The sequence below is a fragment of the Pan troglodytes genome, chromosome 8 (genome assembly GCF_028858775.2).
Source record: "Pan troglodytes isolate AG18354 chromosome 8, NHGRI_mPanTro3-v2.0_pri, whole genome shotgun sequence".
In the NCBI taxonomy this organism is placed as follows: Eukaryota; Metazoa; Chordata; class Mammalia; order Primates; family Hominidae; genus Pan; species Pan troglodytes.
The window spans coordinates 103,995,486-104,011,912 of NC_072406.2; the positions used below are offsets into that span (position 1 = coordinate 103,995,486).

The 16,427-nt window shown below is 37.7% G+C and overlaps 1 protein-coding gene and 1 pseudogene across 1 annotated transcript in view; both read right to left on the reverse strand.

Moving 5' to 3' along the window:
* LOC134807195 (uncharacterized) overlaps nucleotides 1-16,427 on the reverse strand; it is a 106,762-nt gene that overhangs the window by 60,550 nt on the left and 29,785 nt on the right. The gene's annotated exons all lie outside the window — the stretch shown is intronic.
* LOC100615979 (FAS-associated factor 2-like) lies at nucleotides 13,434-14,608 on the reverse strand (annotated as a pseudogene).

The following is a 16,427-nucleotide window of genomic DNA, read 5'->3' on the forward strand; positions in this document are numbered from 1 at the left end:
AATGATAAAGGGGATATCACCACCGATCCCACAGAAATACAAACTACCATCAGAGAATACTACAAACACCTCTACGCAAATAAACTAGAAAATCTAGAAGAAATGGATAAATTCCTCGACACATACACTCTCCCCAGACTAAACCAGGAAGAAGTTGAATCTCTGAATAGACCAATAACAGGATCTGAAATTGTGGCAATAATCAATAGCTTACCAACCAAAAAGAGTCCAGGACCAGATGGATTCACAGTTGAATTCTACCAGAGGTACAAGGAGGAACTGGTACCATTCCTTCTGAAACTATTCCAATCAATAGAAAAAGAGGGAATCCTCCCTAACTCATTTGATGAGGCCAGCTTCATCCTGATACCAAAGCCGGGCAGAGACACAACCAAAAAAGAGAATTTTAGACCAATATCCTTGATGAACATTGATGCAAAAATCCTCAATAAAATACTGGCAAACCGAATCCAGCAGCACATCAAAAAGCTTATCCACCATGATCAAGTGGGCTTCATCCCTGGGATGCAAGGCTGGTTCAATATACGCAAATCAATAAATGTAATCCAGCATATAAATAGAACCAAAGGCAAAAGCCACATGATTATCTCAATAGATGCAGAAAAGGCCTTTGACAAAATTCAACAACCCTTCATGCTAAAAACTCTCAATAAATTAGGTATTGATGGGATGTATTTCAAAATAATAAGAGCTATCTATGACAAACCCACAGCCAATATCATACTGAATGGGCAAAAACTGGAAGCATTCCCTTTGAAAACTGGCACAAGACAGGGATGCCCTCTCTCACCACTCCTATTCAACATAGTGTTGGAAGTTCTGGCCAGGGCAATTAGGCAGGAGAAGGAAATAAAGGGTATTCAATTAGGAAAAGAGGAAGTCAAATTGTCCCTGTTTGCAGACGACATGATTGTATATCTAGAAAACCCCATCGTCTCAGCCCAAAATCTCCTTAAGCTGATAAGCAATTTCAGCAAAGTCTCAGGATACAAAATCAATGTACAAAAGTCACAAGCATTCTTATACACCAACAACAGACAGAGAGCCAAATCATGAGTAAACTCCCATTCACAATTGTTTCAAAGAGAATAAAATACCTAGGAATCCAACTTACAAGGGACGTGAAGGACCTCTTCAAGGAGAACTACAAACCACTGCTCAACGAAATAAAAGAGGATACAAACAAATGGAAGAACATTCCATGCTCATGGGTAGGAAGAATCAATATCATGAAAATGGCCATACTGCCCAAGGTAATTTACAGATTCAATGCCATCCCCATCAAGCTACCAATGACTTTCTTCACAGAATTGGAAAAAACTACTTTAAAGTTCATATGGAACCAAAAAAGAGCCCGCATCACCAAGTCAATCCTAAGCCAAAAGATCGAAGCTGGAGGCATCACACTACCTGACTTCAAACTATACTACAAGGCTACAGTAACCAACACAGCATGGTACTGGTACCAAAGCAGAGATATAGATGATATAGATCAATGGAACAGAACAGAGCCCTCAGAAATAACACCGTATATCTACAACTATCTGATCTTTGACAAACCTGAGAAAAACAAGCAATGGGGAAAGGATTCCCTATTTAATAAATGGTGCTGGGAAAACTGGCTAGCCATATGTAGAAAGCTGAAACTGGATCCCTTCCTTACACCTTATACAAAAATCAATTCAAGATGGATTAAAGACTTAAACATTAGACCTAAAACCATAAAAACCCTAGAAGAAAACCTAGGCATTACCATTCAGGACATAGGCATGGGCAAGGACTTCATGTCTAAAACACCAAAAGCAATGGCAACAAAAGACAAAATTGACAAATGGGATCTAATTAAACTAAAGAGCTTCTGCACAGCAAAAGAAACTACCATCAGAGTGAACAGGCAACCTACAAAATGGGAGAAAATTTTCGCAACCTACTCATCTGACAAAGGGCTAATATCCAGAATCTACAATGAACTCAAACAAATTTACAAGAAAAAAACAAACAACCCCATCAAAAAGTGGGTGAAGGATGTGAACAGACACTTCTCAAAAGAAGACATTTATGCAGCCAAAAAACACATGAAAAAATGCTCACCATCACTGGCCATCAGAGAAATGCAAATCAAAACCACAGTGAGATACCATCTCACACCAGTTAGAATGGCAATCATTAAAAAGTCGGGAAACAACAGGTGCTGGAGAGGATGTGGAGAAATAGGAACACTTTTACACTGTTGGTGGGACTGTAAACTAGTTCAACCATTGTGGAAGACAGTGTGGCGATTCCTCAGGGATCTAGAACTAGAAATACCATTTGACCCAGCCATCCCATTACTGGGTATATACCCAATGGACTATAAATCATGCTGCTATAAAGACACATGCACACGTATATTTATTGCGGCATTATTCGCAATAGCAAAGACTTGGAACCAACCCAAATGTCCAACCATGATAGACTGGATTAAGAAAATGTGGCACATATACACCATGGAATACTATGCAGCCATAAAAAATGATGAGTTCACGTCCTTTGTAGGGACATGGATGAAATTGGAAATCATCATTCTCAGTAAACTATCACAAGAACAAAAAACCAAACACCGCATATTCTCACTCATAGGTGGGAATTGAACAATGAGAACAACACATGGACACAGGAAGGGGAACATCACACTCTGGGGACTGTTGTGGGGTGGGGGGAGGGGGGAGGGATAGCACTGGGAGATATACCTAATGCTAGATGACGAGTTAGTGGGTGCAGCGCACCAGCATGGCACATGTATACATATGTAACTAACCTGCACATTGTGCACATGTACCCTAAAACTTAAAGTATAATAATAATAAATTTTTAAAAAACTAACTTTTTAAACATGACATGGCATTAATTTTTATGTTTGTAAAATGTGCAATTTTTTCTATTATATTGAGTAATATCCCTGATTTGAAAACATACATTGAAGCTCAACAGTGGTTCATTAAGGTATAAAAATAGTGATTAAAATTATAACAAAAATATTACCATTATGAATTGTATCACAAATCTATAGTGTGAGTACAGAACTAGAATTGGTTCAGGTACATCTGAGTGTAATTTTTCCATACAGAAGCTTTAAAAGACAAGTTCCATAAGTATGATGATTGGCATCTGAAGATAGAATTTTTGAGAACTGATGAGCCATTTGCTCTTAGTCTCCAGAACATTATCTCTTATGAAAATTCATCAAATGGTTTATGACTTTGAAATACTAGGGTCATTTTCAGTTAAAGCACCATGATCTCTCCAGTAACCAAATATGCACAAGATAATGCTTTCCAGTCTTAAATTGAGGAATCTTGATTACAAAAGGCACAAAAGAGACCGAATTACAGAAACATCATTCAAAGTTTCATTCCTTACAGTAAAAACAGGTATAAGTTATAGTATTGGTAAGAAGTTTGTAGTAATAGCCATAATCAATGAAATTGATGTTTTTCTTCTAGAAAGCATAATGAGCTATTAGCAAAATTTGTCAAATAACACTATTGAACTCTGAGTATCTGAAATATAGCTATGTGGAAGGTAATTACTATCACATATCTGTGCTAGAATGTACTTCATTCTACATAGTTGCTCAAAACCACTGAAATGATGAGTCACCTCTGTCTTAGTTCATTTTCTGTGCTTATAACAAAATACTTGAAACGGGGTAATTTATAGAGAAAAGGAATTTGTTTCTTAAGTTCTGGAGGCTGAGAAGTCCAAGGTCAAGGGGCCACATCTGGTGAGAGCTTTCTTGCTGGTGGGAATCCTGTACAGAGCCCAGTGGTGGTACAGGAGATCACATGGTAAGGAGACTGAACATGTTAATGCGCTATACTCAGGTCTCTCTTCCTCTTTTTATAAAGCCACCAGTTCCATTCCCATGATAACCTATTAATCCATTAACCCTCTAATCCATTAATCCATAAATGGATTAATCCATTCATAAGAGCAGAGCCCTCAAGGTTCAATTGCCCCTTAAATATCCTACCTCTCAATACTGCCACATTGGGGATTAAATATCAACATGAGTTTTGGAAGTGACAAATATTCAAGCCATGGCAACCTCTTAACATTATATATATTATATAGATTAGTGGCCCCCAACCTTTTTGGCACCAGGGGTCAGTTTCACGGAAGACAATTTTTCCACGGATGGGGATGGGGGGATGGTTTCGGGATGAAACTCTTCCACCTCAGATCATCAGGCATTAGATTCTCATAAGGAGCATGCAACCTAGATCCCTTGCATGCACAGTTTGCAATAGGGTTCGCACTCCTATGAGAATCTGATGCTGCCAATGATCTGAAAGGAAGCAAATCTCAACTGGTAATGCTCACTTACCAGCTGCTCACCTCCTGTTGTGCAACCCAGTTCCTAACAGACCACTGACTTGTACCATTCCACAGCATAGAGATTGGGGACCCTGATATAGGAAGGACCTCATGACTTTATGTGTTTACCACTGAAAATGCATGCTACAGAGGAAGAGAACATGTTTAACATCTATTTTGTGTCCATCTGTGATGTGAAATGGAAACTGTATCAATAATTTGGTAGTGATAGAATACTAGCTATGGATAGAGCAAAAGCATATTTTAAAACTACAACCAAACACTGCAACAGAATATCAAGAAACATTTCTTAGATGCACACACAAGCAGAGTGTTATTAGACATTCAAATATTTGAAACATTTGAAATATCAGCATCTGAACAAGAAGAGAACCAAATGTGCTGCGCAGAGAAAAATCTCTCCACAATTTCTGGATTAATATGCAACTCAAAAGTCCAAAACTATCTGACAAAGCCTTCAAATATTTGCTCTTTTAATGACTTACAATTATGAATTAGCATTTTCTAATTTAGAAGAACATAAAAGGTAAGAAAAAGTCTGCATTTAAAACCTGACCTACAGTTCAGGGCATCCATCATCAAACCTGTTAAAAGTTAGAGAAACACATTAATGATAAGCCATAATGACAGAATTTTACTAGGTGTCTCTGGGTATCACTAAATCACAACTGACTCCAACAAACCAAAAAAAGAGAGTTGCTCTCTCCCTGGGCACAAGTCATTGGAGTGGATTTTGTTACTCTACAGTTTTTATAAATAAGAAAAGTGTAATTCGGGTAAGTAAAATAAGCAAAGTCATAAGATTATACACACCAGAAGCATACCTAACTCACGTCTTCACAGTTCTAATTCAGACTCTTTGCTTTATACCATTCCTTCTCATAATCAGAGCCTGTAGTGTACTTTTGATATATTGCAAGGCTCTAGTTATTTAAACCATCAACTTAAAGGAATACTTATTCTAGAACTCTTACTGAGCTGATGGCTACCAACTAACTAAACTTCCTACACCACAACTAGGCATGGTTGTTCAGCTTACATTAAAAAACAAAACAAAACCAACTTCCTGCTATCCTACCAAATTGTCTTCTTTCTGCCACCTAGAGAGAGCATTCAATACAGTCCAAAGCAAGGCATATTTGAGTCCAGCGCTCTCTTTATTCTAATGGCACTCTATTCCTCCCTAAACCAAAGTACCAATTTCTTTCCCTACCCCACAACCTACACTCCCTCCCCAGTTCCAGACCTGGACACAAGACAAGGAGCATCCAAATACTGGATCTTTTTTTTAATACCTCTCCTTTTTTTTTTTTTTTTTTAGAATTAGTTGAAATTTTATTAACATGTTGTCCATAATTAGTTCACGAAAATGAATGAATTTTACCTTGTGAACATTATTAAAATACTTTCCAAATGCAAATTATGACGTGTGCCCCAAACTTTATAAATGTCCTGTTAAGATGGATTACCTCTTCTTAAGCCTTAAACCAACATTGAAGTTTAAGTTGAACTGAGGGTTCATATTCATTCTATTTGCCAGCCTTCAAAAGTCAATAGAACTATTTCCACTAGATGGCTGTCTTTACCAAGAACTGTAAGAGCTATGCCAACTTGCAGCAGTTTGCAAGTTTTAAAGCTTACCTTTTACAGAGGCAAGCATATATGCAGCCATTTAATAGCCTCACTCCTACAAAATGTTCATGTATTACTTTATTTGTTCACCCCCACATTGCAAAAAGTCAATATGATAAAAATGTAATGTGTTCTAGAAAATAATGAGAGAAATTTTATTTGTTTCAGGCTGAAAATTTTCTAAAAGATGTAAGGAATTTTGCCCTGGAGACTGAAAGACATATATAAAAATTATCTCAGTGTAATTGTTTATATTTTCAGATCAAAAGTTACTTGTTGGTTATAAAAATTGTGTTCTTTAATATTTAAGAAAAGAGATTGGCTATCACTACTTATATTTGGAATTTGTTTCACACCTTTCTCTAGGTCATAAAGGGATTTTAAAGTTAAAATATGATACATTGAATAGAATTTGTTATAAGCTACAATTTCTACTGTATCAAGGAAATTGTTTCTTCCACTCACATGTTTTGTTATTTCCTTAGTATTTGATTCCTTGTTATTTGATTAGTACAAAAATTCAGCACCAAGTTCAGAGAGGATTGGTTGGGTGGTTGGTTGTTTTTCAGTAAACTTTTTATTGAGGTATAACAAAACTAAAGAAAAGTGCACAAATTGTAAGCATATAGCTTGACTGATGTTCGCAAAGTGAAATTAACATAAACGTTTTTGTGCAATTGTATATTTTACCTTTTTAAATTTTATTTGCTATTTGTTTAGTTACATCCAAGTAACCAGCATCTAGATCAAGAACTAGAACACTACCAGCCGCCCAGACGTTCCTAATCACCTCACCGAAGTGGTGACCATTATTCTGACATCTAATACCACAGAGATGGCTTTCGCCTGTTTTGAAGTTTATATGACTCATCCCACTTGTTTGGCTTTTCATTGTGTTGATGAGAATCATCTACTTTGTTTTCACTGCTATGTATCACAACTTACTTATTCATGATCATTTGTGTGGTGTCCAGTTTGGAGCTATTATGAATAGTGCTGTTATGAAGTTTCTATATATACACTGAATCAATATGTGTATGCATTTCTTTGAGTGAGCATATACTTAGAAGTGGAATTGCTGGGTCATGACATTTGCATATGTTCAGCTTTAGTAAATACTGCCAATTTTCTGAAGTAGTTGTACCAATCCACACTCCCACAAGCAGGATACGAACTCCACTATTCCATTTCCTCCTCAGCACTTGGTATTGTCAGTCCTTTAAACAGTAGCCATTCTGGTGGGTATATAGTGATATCTCATTATAGTTTTAAATTGCTTTTCCCTGAAAACTAATGAAATTGTTTATATGCTTATTGGTTAAGAATGTTCCAATCTTTTCTTCATTTTGTATAATATTTTCAGGCTAGGTACAATGGCTCATGCCTATAATCCCAACACTTTGGGAGACCAAGCTGAGAGGATTGCTTGAGCTCAGAAGTTTGAGGCTGAAGTGAGCTATAATTGCACCACTTCCCTCCAGCCTGGGCCATAGGGCAAGACCCTGTTTCCAAAAAAAAACACCTATTTTCTATCTTTTCTTTTCTTTTTTTTTTTTTTTTTTTTTTTTTTTTTTTTGAGACGGAGTCTCGCTCTGTCGCCCAGGCTGGAGTGCAGTGGCGCGATCTCGGCTCACTGCAAGCTCCGCCTCCCGGGTTCACGCCATTCTCCTGCCTCAGCCTCCCGAGTAGCTGGGACTACAGGCGCCCGCTACCACGCCCGGCTAATTTTTTTTTGTATTTTTAGTAGAGACGGGGTTTCACCGTGTTAGCCAGGATGGTCTCGATCTCCTGACCTCGTGATCCACCCGCCTCGGCCTCCCAAAGTGCTGGGATTACAGGCGTGAGCCACCGCGCCCGGCCTCTTTTCTTTATTAATTTGTGTGAGTCAGTGGTAAGATATAAATATATTATAATTATCTTCTACTCTGGGGCTTGACCAGTTATGGTCTTAACATTATCTTTGATGAGTAAAGTTCAGTTTATTAATTTTATCTTTTATGGTTAGCACATTCTTTAGGTCCTCTTTTTAAAATCTTTGCCCAGATAGTCATCAGACTATCCAAAGTCAGTGTGAAGGAACAAATTCTAAAAGCAGCAAGAGAGAGGCAACTAATCACCTATAAAGAAAATCCCGGCTGGGTGAGGTGGCTCACACCTGTAATCCCAACACTTTGGGAGGCAGACGCAGGCAGAGGCAGGTGGATCACCTGAGGTCAGGAGTTCGAGAGCAGCCTGGCCAACATGGTGAAACTCCGTCTCTACTAAAAATACAAAAATTAGCCAGGCATGGTGGTGCGGCCTGTAATCCTAGCTACTAGGGAGGCTGAGGCAGGAGAATTACTTGAACTCAGGAGGTGAAGGTTGCAGTGAGCCGAGATCACACCACTGCAGTCTGGGCTACAGAGCAAGACTCCATCTCAAAAAAAAAAAGAAAATCTCATCAGACTAGCAACTTCTCAGCAGAAATCTTATAAGCTAGAAGAGATTAGGGTCCTATTTTCAGTTCTCTTAAAGAAAAGAACTGCTGGCAATTAGCCAGGCATGGTGGTGTGCACCCGTAATCCCAGCTACTTGAGAGGCTAAGGCAGGAGACTTGCTTGAGCCCAGGAGGCGGAGATTGCAGTGAGCCAAGATCACACCACTGCACTCCAGCCTGGGCGACAGAGTAAGACTCCATCTCCAAAAAAAGGAACTGCTGGCCAAGAATTTTTTATCCTACTAAACTAAGCTTTATAAATAAAGAATAACTAAAGTATTTCCCAGACAAGTCAATGCTAAGGAAATCCATCAACACTAGACCAGTTGTACAAAAAATGTTCAAAGGAGTTCTAAACATGGAAATGAAAAGGCAATACTCATCATCATAAAAGCACACAAACGTATAAAGCTCACGGGTCTTATAAAGCAATTTCACAATTGAGACTACAAAGCAACTAGGTAACAATTAACATCATAATGGGAAAAAAATTCATATATCAATATTAACCTTGAATGTAAATGGACTAAATGCTCCACTTAAAAGACATACACTGGAAGAGTGGATAAAAAATAAAATCCAACCAAATACTGCTTACAAGAAACCCACCTAATGGGTAAAGATATTTACAAACTCAAATTAAAGGAGTGGAAAAAGACATTCCACACAAACAGAAAACAAAGAAAGCAGTAGTGGCTATACTCACATCAGATAAAACAGACTTTAAACCAACAACAGGAAAAAAAGACAAAGAAGGTCATTATAAAATGATAAAAGAATTCAACAAGAAAATGTAACAATTCTAAATATATATGCACCCAACACCAAAGTACCCAGATTCATAAAACAAATACTACTAGACATAAGAAAAGAGATAGACAGCAATACAATAATAGTGGGGAATTTCAACACCCCACTGACAGCACTGACAAGGAAGTTTGTAGCTTGCCTACATCAAAAAGACAGGAAGATCTCAAATTAACAACCAAATGTTGCACCTCAAGGAACTAGAAAAACAAGAACAAACCACACCGAAATCTAGCCTAAGAAAAGAAATAACAAAGATCAGAGAAATTGAGACCAGAAAAACAAAGGATCAACAAAAAGTTGGTTATTTGAAAAGGTAAACAGGCTGATATACTCCTTGCTAGGTTAATCAAGAAAAAAATAGAGAAGATTCAAATAACCACAATCAGAAATTATAAAGGAGACATTACAATGGACACTACAGAAATACAGAAGATCATCAGAGACTACTATTAGCACCCCTATGTGCACAAACTAGAAAACCTAGAGAAAACGGACAAATTCCTGTAAACATACAACTTCTCAAGATTGAACCAGGAAGACATAGAAATCTTGAGCAGACAAATGGCAAGGAGTTAAATTGAATCAGTAATTTTTTAAAAATCTCCTGACAACAATAACAAAAATCCAGGACAAGAGGGATTCACAGCCAAATTTTGCCAGATGTACAAAGAACTAGTACCAATCCTACTGAAACTGTTCCAAATGCTGAGGAGGGAATCCTCCCTTACTCATTCTACAAAGCCAGTATCACCCTGATAACAAAGCCAGGCAAGGACACAACAAAAAAAGAAAACTATAGGCCAATATCCCTGATAAACATAGACGCAAAATCCTCAACAAAATACTAGCAAACCAACAGCACATCAAAAAGAACATCATGATGGGTTTTATTCCAAGGATGCAAGGATGGTTCAACATACACAAATCAATAAATGGGATACACCACACTAACAGAATTAAAAACAAAAATCACATGATCATCTCAACAGATGCAGAAAAAGCATTTGATAAAATTCATTATTTCTTCATGATAAAAGCCCTCAACAAACTAGGCATCAAAGGAACATATGTCAAAATAATAAAAGCCGTATATGACAAACCCACAGCCAACATCACACTGAATATAGAAAAGCTAAAAGCATTCTCCCTAAGAACTGGAACATGACAAGGATGCCCACTTTTACCACTCCTATTCAACATGGTAGTGGAATCCTACCTACGGAAAGAAATAAAAGGCATCCAAATTAGAAAGAGGAAGTCAAAGTATCTCTGTTCACTGATGATATGATCTTATCTCTAGAAAAATCCTAACACTCCTCCAAAGAGTTTTAAATTTGATTAATGACTTCAGTCAAATTTCAGGATACAAAATCAAGATACAAAAATCAGCAGCATGTCTATCCACCAATAAAATCAAGCTGAGAACCAAATTAAGAACTCAATCCCTTTTACAGTAGCTAGAAAAATAAAATAAAATACCTAGAAATACATTTAACCAAGGGGGTAAAAGATCTTTATGAGAAGAACTACAAAACACTGATGAAAGAAATTGTAGGTGACACAAACAAATGGAAAAACATCCCATGCTTGTGAATTGGAAAAATCAATATTGTTAAAATGATCATACTATCCAAAACAATCTACATATTAAATGCAATTCCTATCAAATTACCAATGTCATTTGTCATGGAATTAGGGAAAAAAAAATCCTAAAATTCCAACGGAATGCAAAAAGAGCCTGAATAGCCAAAGAAATCCTAAGCAAAGAGAACAAAGCTAGAATAAAGCATCACCTTACCTGACTTGAAATTATACTATGACGCTATATTAACCAAAACACCATGACATTGGTATAAAATAGACACATAGATCAATGGAACAGAACAGAGACCAGGAATAAACTACATCTACAACAGACAAAGTCAACAAAAACATGCACTGCGAAAAAGACACACTTTTCAATAAATGATTCTGGGAACATTGAATAACCATATGCAGAAGAAGGAAACTGGACTCATATCTCTCACCATATGTAAAAATTAACTCAAGATAGATTAAAGACTTAAATATAAGACCTGAAACTATAAAAATCCTAGAAGAACACCTCAGAAAAACTCTTCTAAATGTTGGCCTAGGCAAAGAATTTCTGACTGTCATCAAAAACAAATACAACAAAAACAGATATAGACACATGGGACTTAATTGAACTAAAAGCTTCCATATAGCAAAAGAAATAATTAACAGAGTAAACACGCAACCTACAGAATGGGAAAAAAAATGTTTGTAAACTATGCATCTGACGAAGGGCTAATATCTAGAATCTACAAGGAAATCAAACTCAACAAGAAAAAAATAGATAACCCCATTAAAAATGGGCAAAAGACATGAACAGATATTTTTCAAAAGAAGATTTACAAGCAGCCCACAAACAGGTAAAAAGGCTCAACATCACTAGTCATCATTGAAACGCAAATTAAAACTACAATGAGATACCATCTTACATCAGTCAGAATAGTTATTATTAAAGAGTCAAAAAACAGATATCAGTGAGAATGTGACAAAAAGGGAATGCATATACATTGTTGGTGAGAATGTAAATTGGTACAATCTCTATGGAAAATAGTATGGAGATTTCTCAAATAACTGAAAATAGAACTACCATTCAAACCAGCAATACCACTAGATGTCTACCCAAATGAAAAGAAATCATTATATCAAAAAGACACCTGCACTCATATGTTTACTGCAGCACCATTCACAATAACAAAGTCATGAAATAAGTCTAAGTGTTCACCAATAGATGATTGGATAAAGAAAATGTGACATATATATACCATGGAATACTATGCAACCATAAAAATAATGAAATCATGTATTTTGCATCAACATGGATGGAGCTGGAGGCCATTATTCTAAATAAAATAACTCAGAAACAGAAAGTCAAATATAGCATGTTCTCACGTCTAAGTGGGAGTTAAACAGAAGGTATACATGGACATCAGAGGGCAATAATAGACATTGGAGACTCCAAAGGGTGAGAGGGGCCAGGTACGGTGGCTCACGCCTATAATCCCAGCACTTTGGGAGGCCAAGGCGGTCAGATTGCTTGAGGCCAGTAGTTTGAGACCAGCCTGGCCAACATGGTGAAACCCCACCTCTACTAAAAATACAAAAATTAGCTGGGCATGGTGGCAGATGCCTATAATCCCAGCTTCTTGGGAGGCTGAGGCAGAGAATCACTTGACCCCAGGAGGCAGAGGTTGAAATGAGCCAAGATCATGCCATTGCACTCCAGCCTGGGTGACAGAGTAAGACTCTTGTCTCAAAATAAATAAATAAATAAATTTTTTTAAAGGTGAGAGAGTGGCAGAGGGGGTAAAGGTTGAAAAATTACCTACTGGGTACAATGTTCACTATTCAGGTCATGGGTACACTAAAAGCCTAAAGTTCACCACTACACAATATATCCATGTTACAAAACTGCACTTATACCCCCTAAATCTATGGAAATAATTTTAGAAAATCATTGCCTATTCCAATTTCATGAATATATTCATCTGTGCCTTCTTCTTGGAACTTTTTTTCAGCCCCCTTGGTCATTGCAAAACAGAAACAAAATTATTCATAAATTGTGGCAGTTCAAGGAACATCTCTGCTGTGTACTTTCTCTTCCCTCTCCTCTCCAGAGGTGGGAGAAGCAAGTCCTCAGAAGATGCTGCAAGTAGCTGGTTGGTGGAAGTTTTTCACTTTATTTTCCATAAAACCAAGAATCAATGAGAACTAGTGGGAATGTCCCCCTCCCCAGTTGGGACAATGGATGAGTTGAAGGGGAAGAGTCTCTGTTTACTGGATGGTGCATGTGCAGAGGCCATCGAGAAAAGCTGAGCTTGCTGAGTTCGTACGTTCATTGCTAACCTTGTGTACGCACAAACAGGTTGTGATGTCTTGCAGGCAACATGGCTTCTGATCCTTCCTTTGGATGCAGCAGTCTTTTAAAAAATATATTGTATAATAATAATACGAATTTCTCTCTCATTTTTTTTTTCTGTTTTGTTTGTTTGTGTGTTTTTCTGTTTCGTTTAGGGATGGGAGTAGGAGGGGAGAGGAAGAAAAAATGTCATTTGTCTATTAGATCCTAAACAAACAGAACTCCTGTATGGCTGAGTCCAACCTCCTGCAGCATAGGGAAATTGGGCAGCACTTGCCTGGAAAAATTGGCTTCAATTGGAAGCTTTTCAGGGCTTTTTTTCAAGGAGAATAAGAAGTCATGGATTATTGTTAGAGACTGTGAAAAGTGGAATCATCTCTCTACTTGAGAATCACTGTGTAATTTGAAGATAATCTTGACATTTTCAGGGTCATCGGGGAAATTTCAGGGGCAGGCATTCCAACTTCCTTTCATTTTCCTCATGTAAATTCTGCTACCATCTCTTCTCTGCCAGCTTTTGCTCTTGCACCTCCTCCTCCTTCTGCTGCTTAAGCTCCCACTCCTCCCATTTCTTCGTTTCTTTCTCCTGGTCAGCCCTGGGAGAAGCCAGGTAGGCCTCATCCTGCTTTTGTCTCAACACCTGGGTCTGGTTTCTTTCTTCCCTTTCCAGGCATTCTGACACCAGGTAAGTCTGGTTTGTATCCATGATAGATGTCAGTTGGTTAATGAGGTCATCCAGTTGAAGGAGGCCTTCTAGCCATCCCACCACAGTCATCCGCTGATCCTTCAGCATCACCATGGCCAGGAATGGATAGGTGTTCTCTCATAACGCCCGCAAGATCCTGTATCCCTCAGATTTGTTTGTAGAGCATGCCCAGAAGAGCATCCTAGAGAAAGAATTTTAGTGAAATAACTTTGGGTTCACAGACTGTGTTGCAACAAAACTTATCAGAGACCTGTTGATCATCTCCAAGAAGATAAACCAAAGAGCGAAGCTCCAGCTTGGCATCATTAAGTGCCTGGCTGTGTGTTCTGGGCTAGAAGACAAGGTGTGCCCTCCCATATTTCTATTCAAACGCTAGCATAAATGAAACAATGTACCCAACAGGGTCAGTGATCTGGCTGCGAAGGTCAAGCCATATAAAACAAAGGGCAAACCTAAATATATCAAGTATTGTGTAATAGGTAGACTGGAATGGAAGCATTATCAAGTAATAACCCCATCCAAGCAGACCCCTCGGTTGTGGTCTTGAGACAACATAGCTGTAGATCCTGTGGTCAGCTGTATTAACCTGCAGGGGTGGGGATGGAGGTGGGTTGAAAACACTCCATACACCATCTTGCTCATTCAAGCTGTCCTGTTCAGCAACCTGTATGTTCCAGTTATGCTGTTCCAAGGTATGGTGATGCTGATCCATAGATTCTATGCCAGTTAGATCCTAAAACTGCAGCAGCTTCTCTGTCTGCTCCTGTGTTAGATCCTGCTTCTCAGACATCGCCTCTATGCTCCTGCAGAGTTTTATTACTTAACCTTTTATATCTATATCTAATATGTCTGCAATTGCTTTTGAGTGAGAGCAGGGTAAAAATTCATTTTCATATGGATATCAAATTGTCCCAGCACCACTTATTGAAGACTTTCATTTCATTACTATACTACAGTTTCATATTTGTCATTAATCAGATAACTGCATATATTGTGGGTTTGTTTTTGGATTTTCTATTCTGTTGCATTGGTCTATTTGTCTATCCTCAGGCCCATGAGCTTTGTTATTTTAGCAATATAACAAGTCACGATATCTGGTAGTCTAAGTCCTCAGCCTTCTTCAGAATTGTCTTGACTGTTCTTGGTTCTTTGCATTTCTAGATGAATTTTAGGATAAATTTGTAAATTTCCACAGGAGGAACAAAAACAACTACTGGGACTGTTAACTAAAATTGAATTAACCAATAAATTCATTTGGAAAAAATTGTTTTGTGATGGATTGATTTAGCTAGGCAATACTGTATCTCCCAGAATTCTTTTCCCTGATGGTTTTTGGTTAGGGTGGACCATAGGAGGCCTTTCTTGCAAGAGATTTGGAGAGCAGAAGTAAAGTAGCAGCTATAATTTTTATGTTCACGTCAGAGCAGGCGTTGTTATAGCTCATGTACATTGTAGCTAATCTCTTGGCTTACCTTTGTCGGTGTGGAAACAACAGTCAGGTTGTAATTGCTCCAAATTACTCTGAATCCTCTTTCAACCCCTCCAACTCCTTAGCAAGTGGCACTAGTTTCTCCTGCTGGACACCCACATCACCAAGGTTAGAGGCAATGAGACTTAAGCTGATCCAGGTTCTGCCTCTGTTCTACCCCCTAATATCCTTCTTTCCTTCTCAACTGTCTGTCATACAGATTTCAAGGTCCAGCATTGGACACAGAGACAACAGCCTTATAGAGGCTGTTTTACCAGCTCCTATATTGTGCAAGGTTAAATTCCTATAACAAATCATACATACATATGCGTGTGTTTATATTTATGTATATATATATATATATAGTGTGTGTGCGCACATTGCATTTATGTGTGTACAGTCATGAGTTGCTTAATGATGACGATACATTCTAAGAAATGTGTCATTAAGCAATTTCTTCATTGTTTAAATATCATAGAGTGTACTTACGCAAACCTAGATGGTACAGCCTACTCCACAGCTAGGTTATATGGTATAGCCTATTGCTCCTAGGCGACAAAGCTGTACAGTATGTTACTGTACTGAATACTCCAGGGAATTGGTAACACAATGATATTTGTGTATGTAAACATATTTAAAGAGCATATGCTTGCTCTACGCTATTACCACTGCTACAGCACCACTAGGCAGCATAAAGTTTTCAGCTCCATTATAACATTGTATATGCAGTCTGTCATTGACCAAAACTTTGTTATGAGATGCGTAAGTGTATTTATTTGTTTATCTTATCTTAGTGGTTCTGCCTCTCTGATTGAAACCTGACTGATACAAACATCTTTACAATACTGGGTTTTCCAATTCTTGCTATATCCCTCTACTAATTTGGTTATCTTTAATTTATCTCAATAATAATTTGTAATTTTTTGACGTGATCTTGCCCATGTTTTATTATATTTATTCCTAGTTATTTGATGGTTTTGATGCAACTGTACATTTTATCTTTTTAATT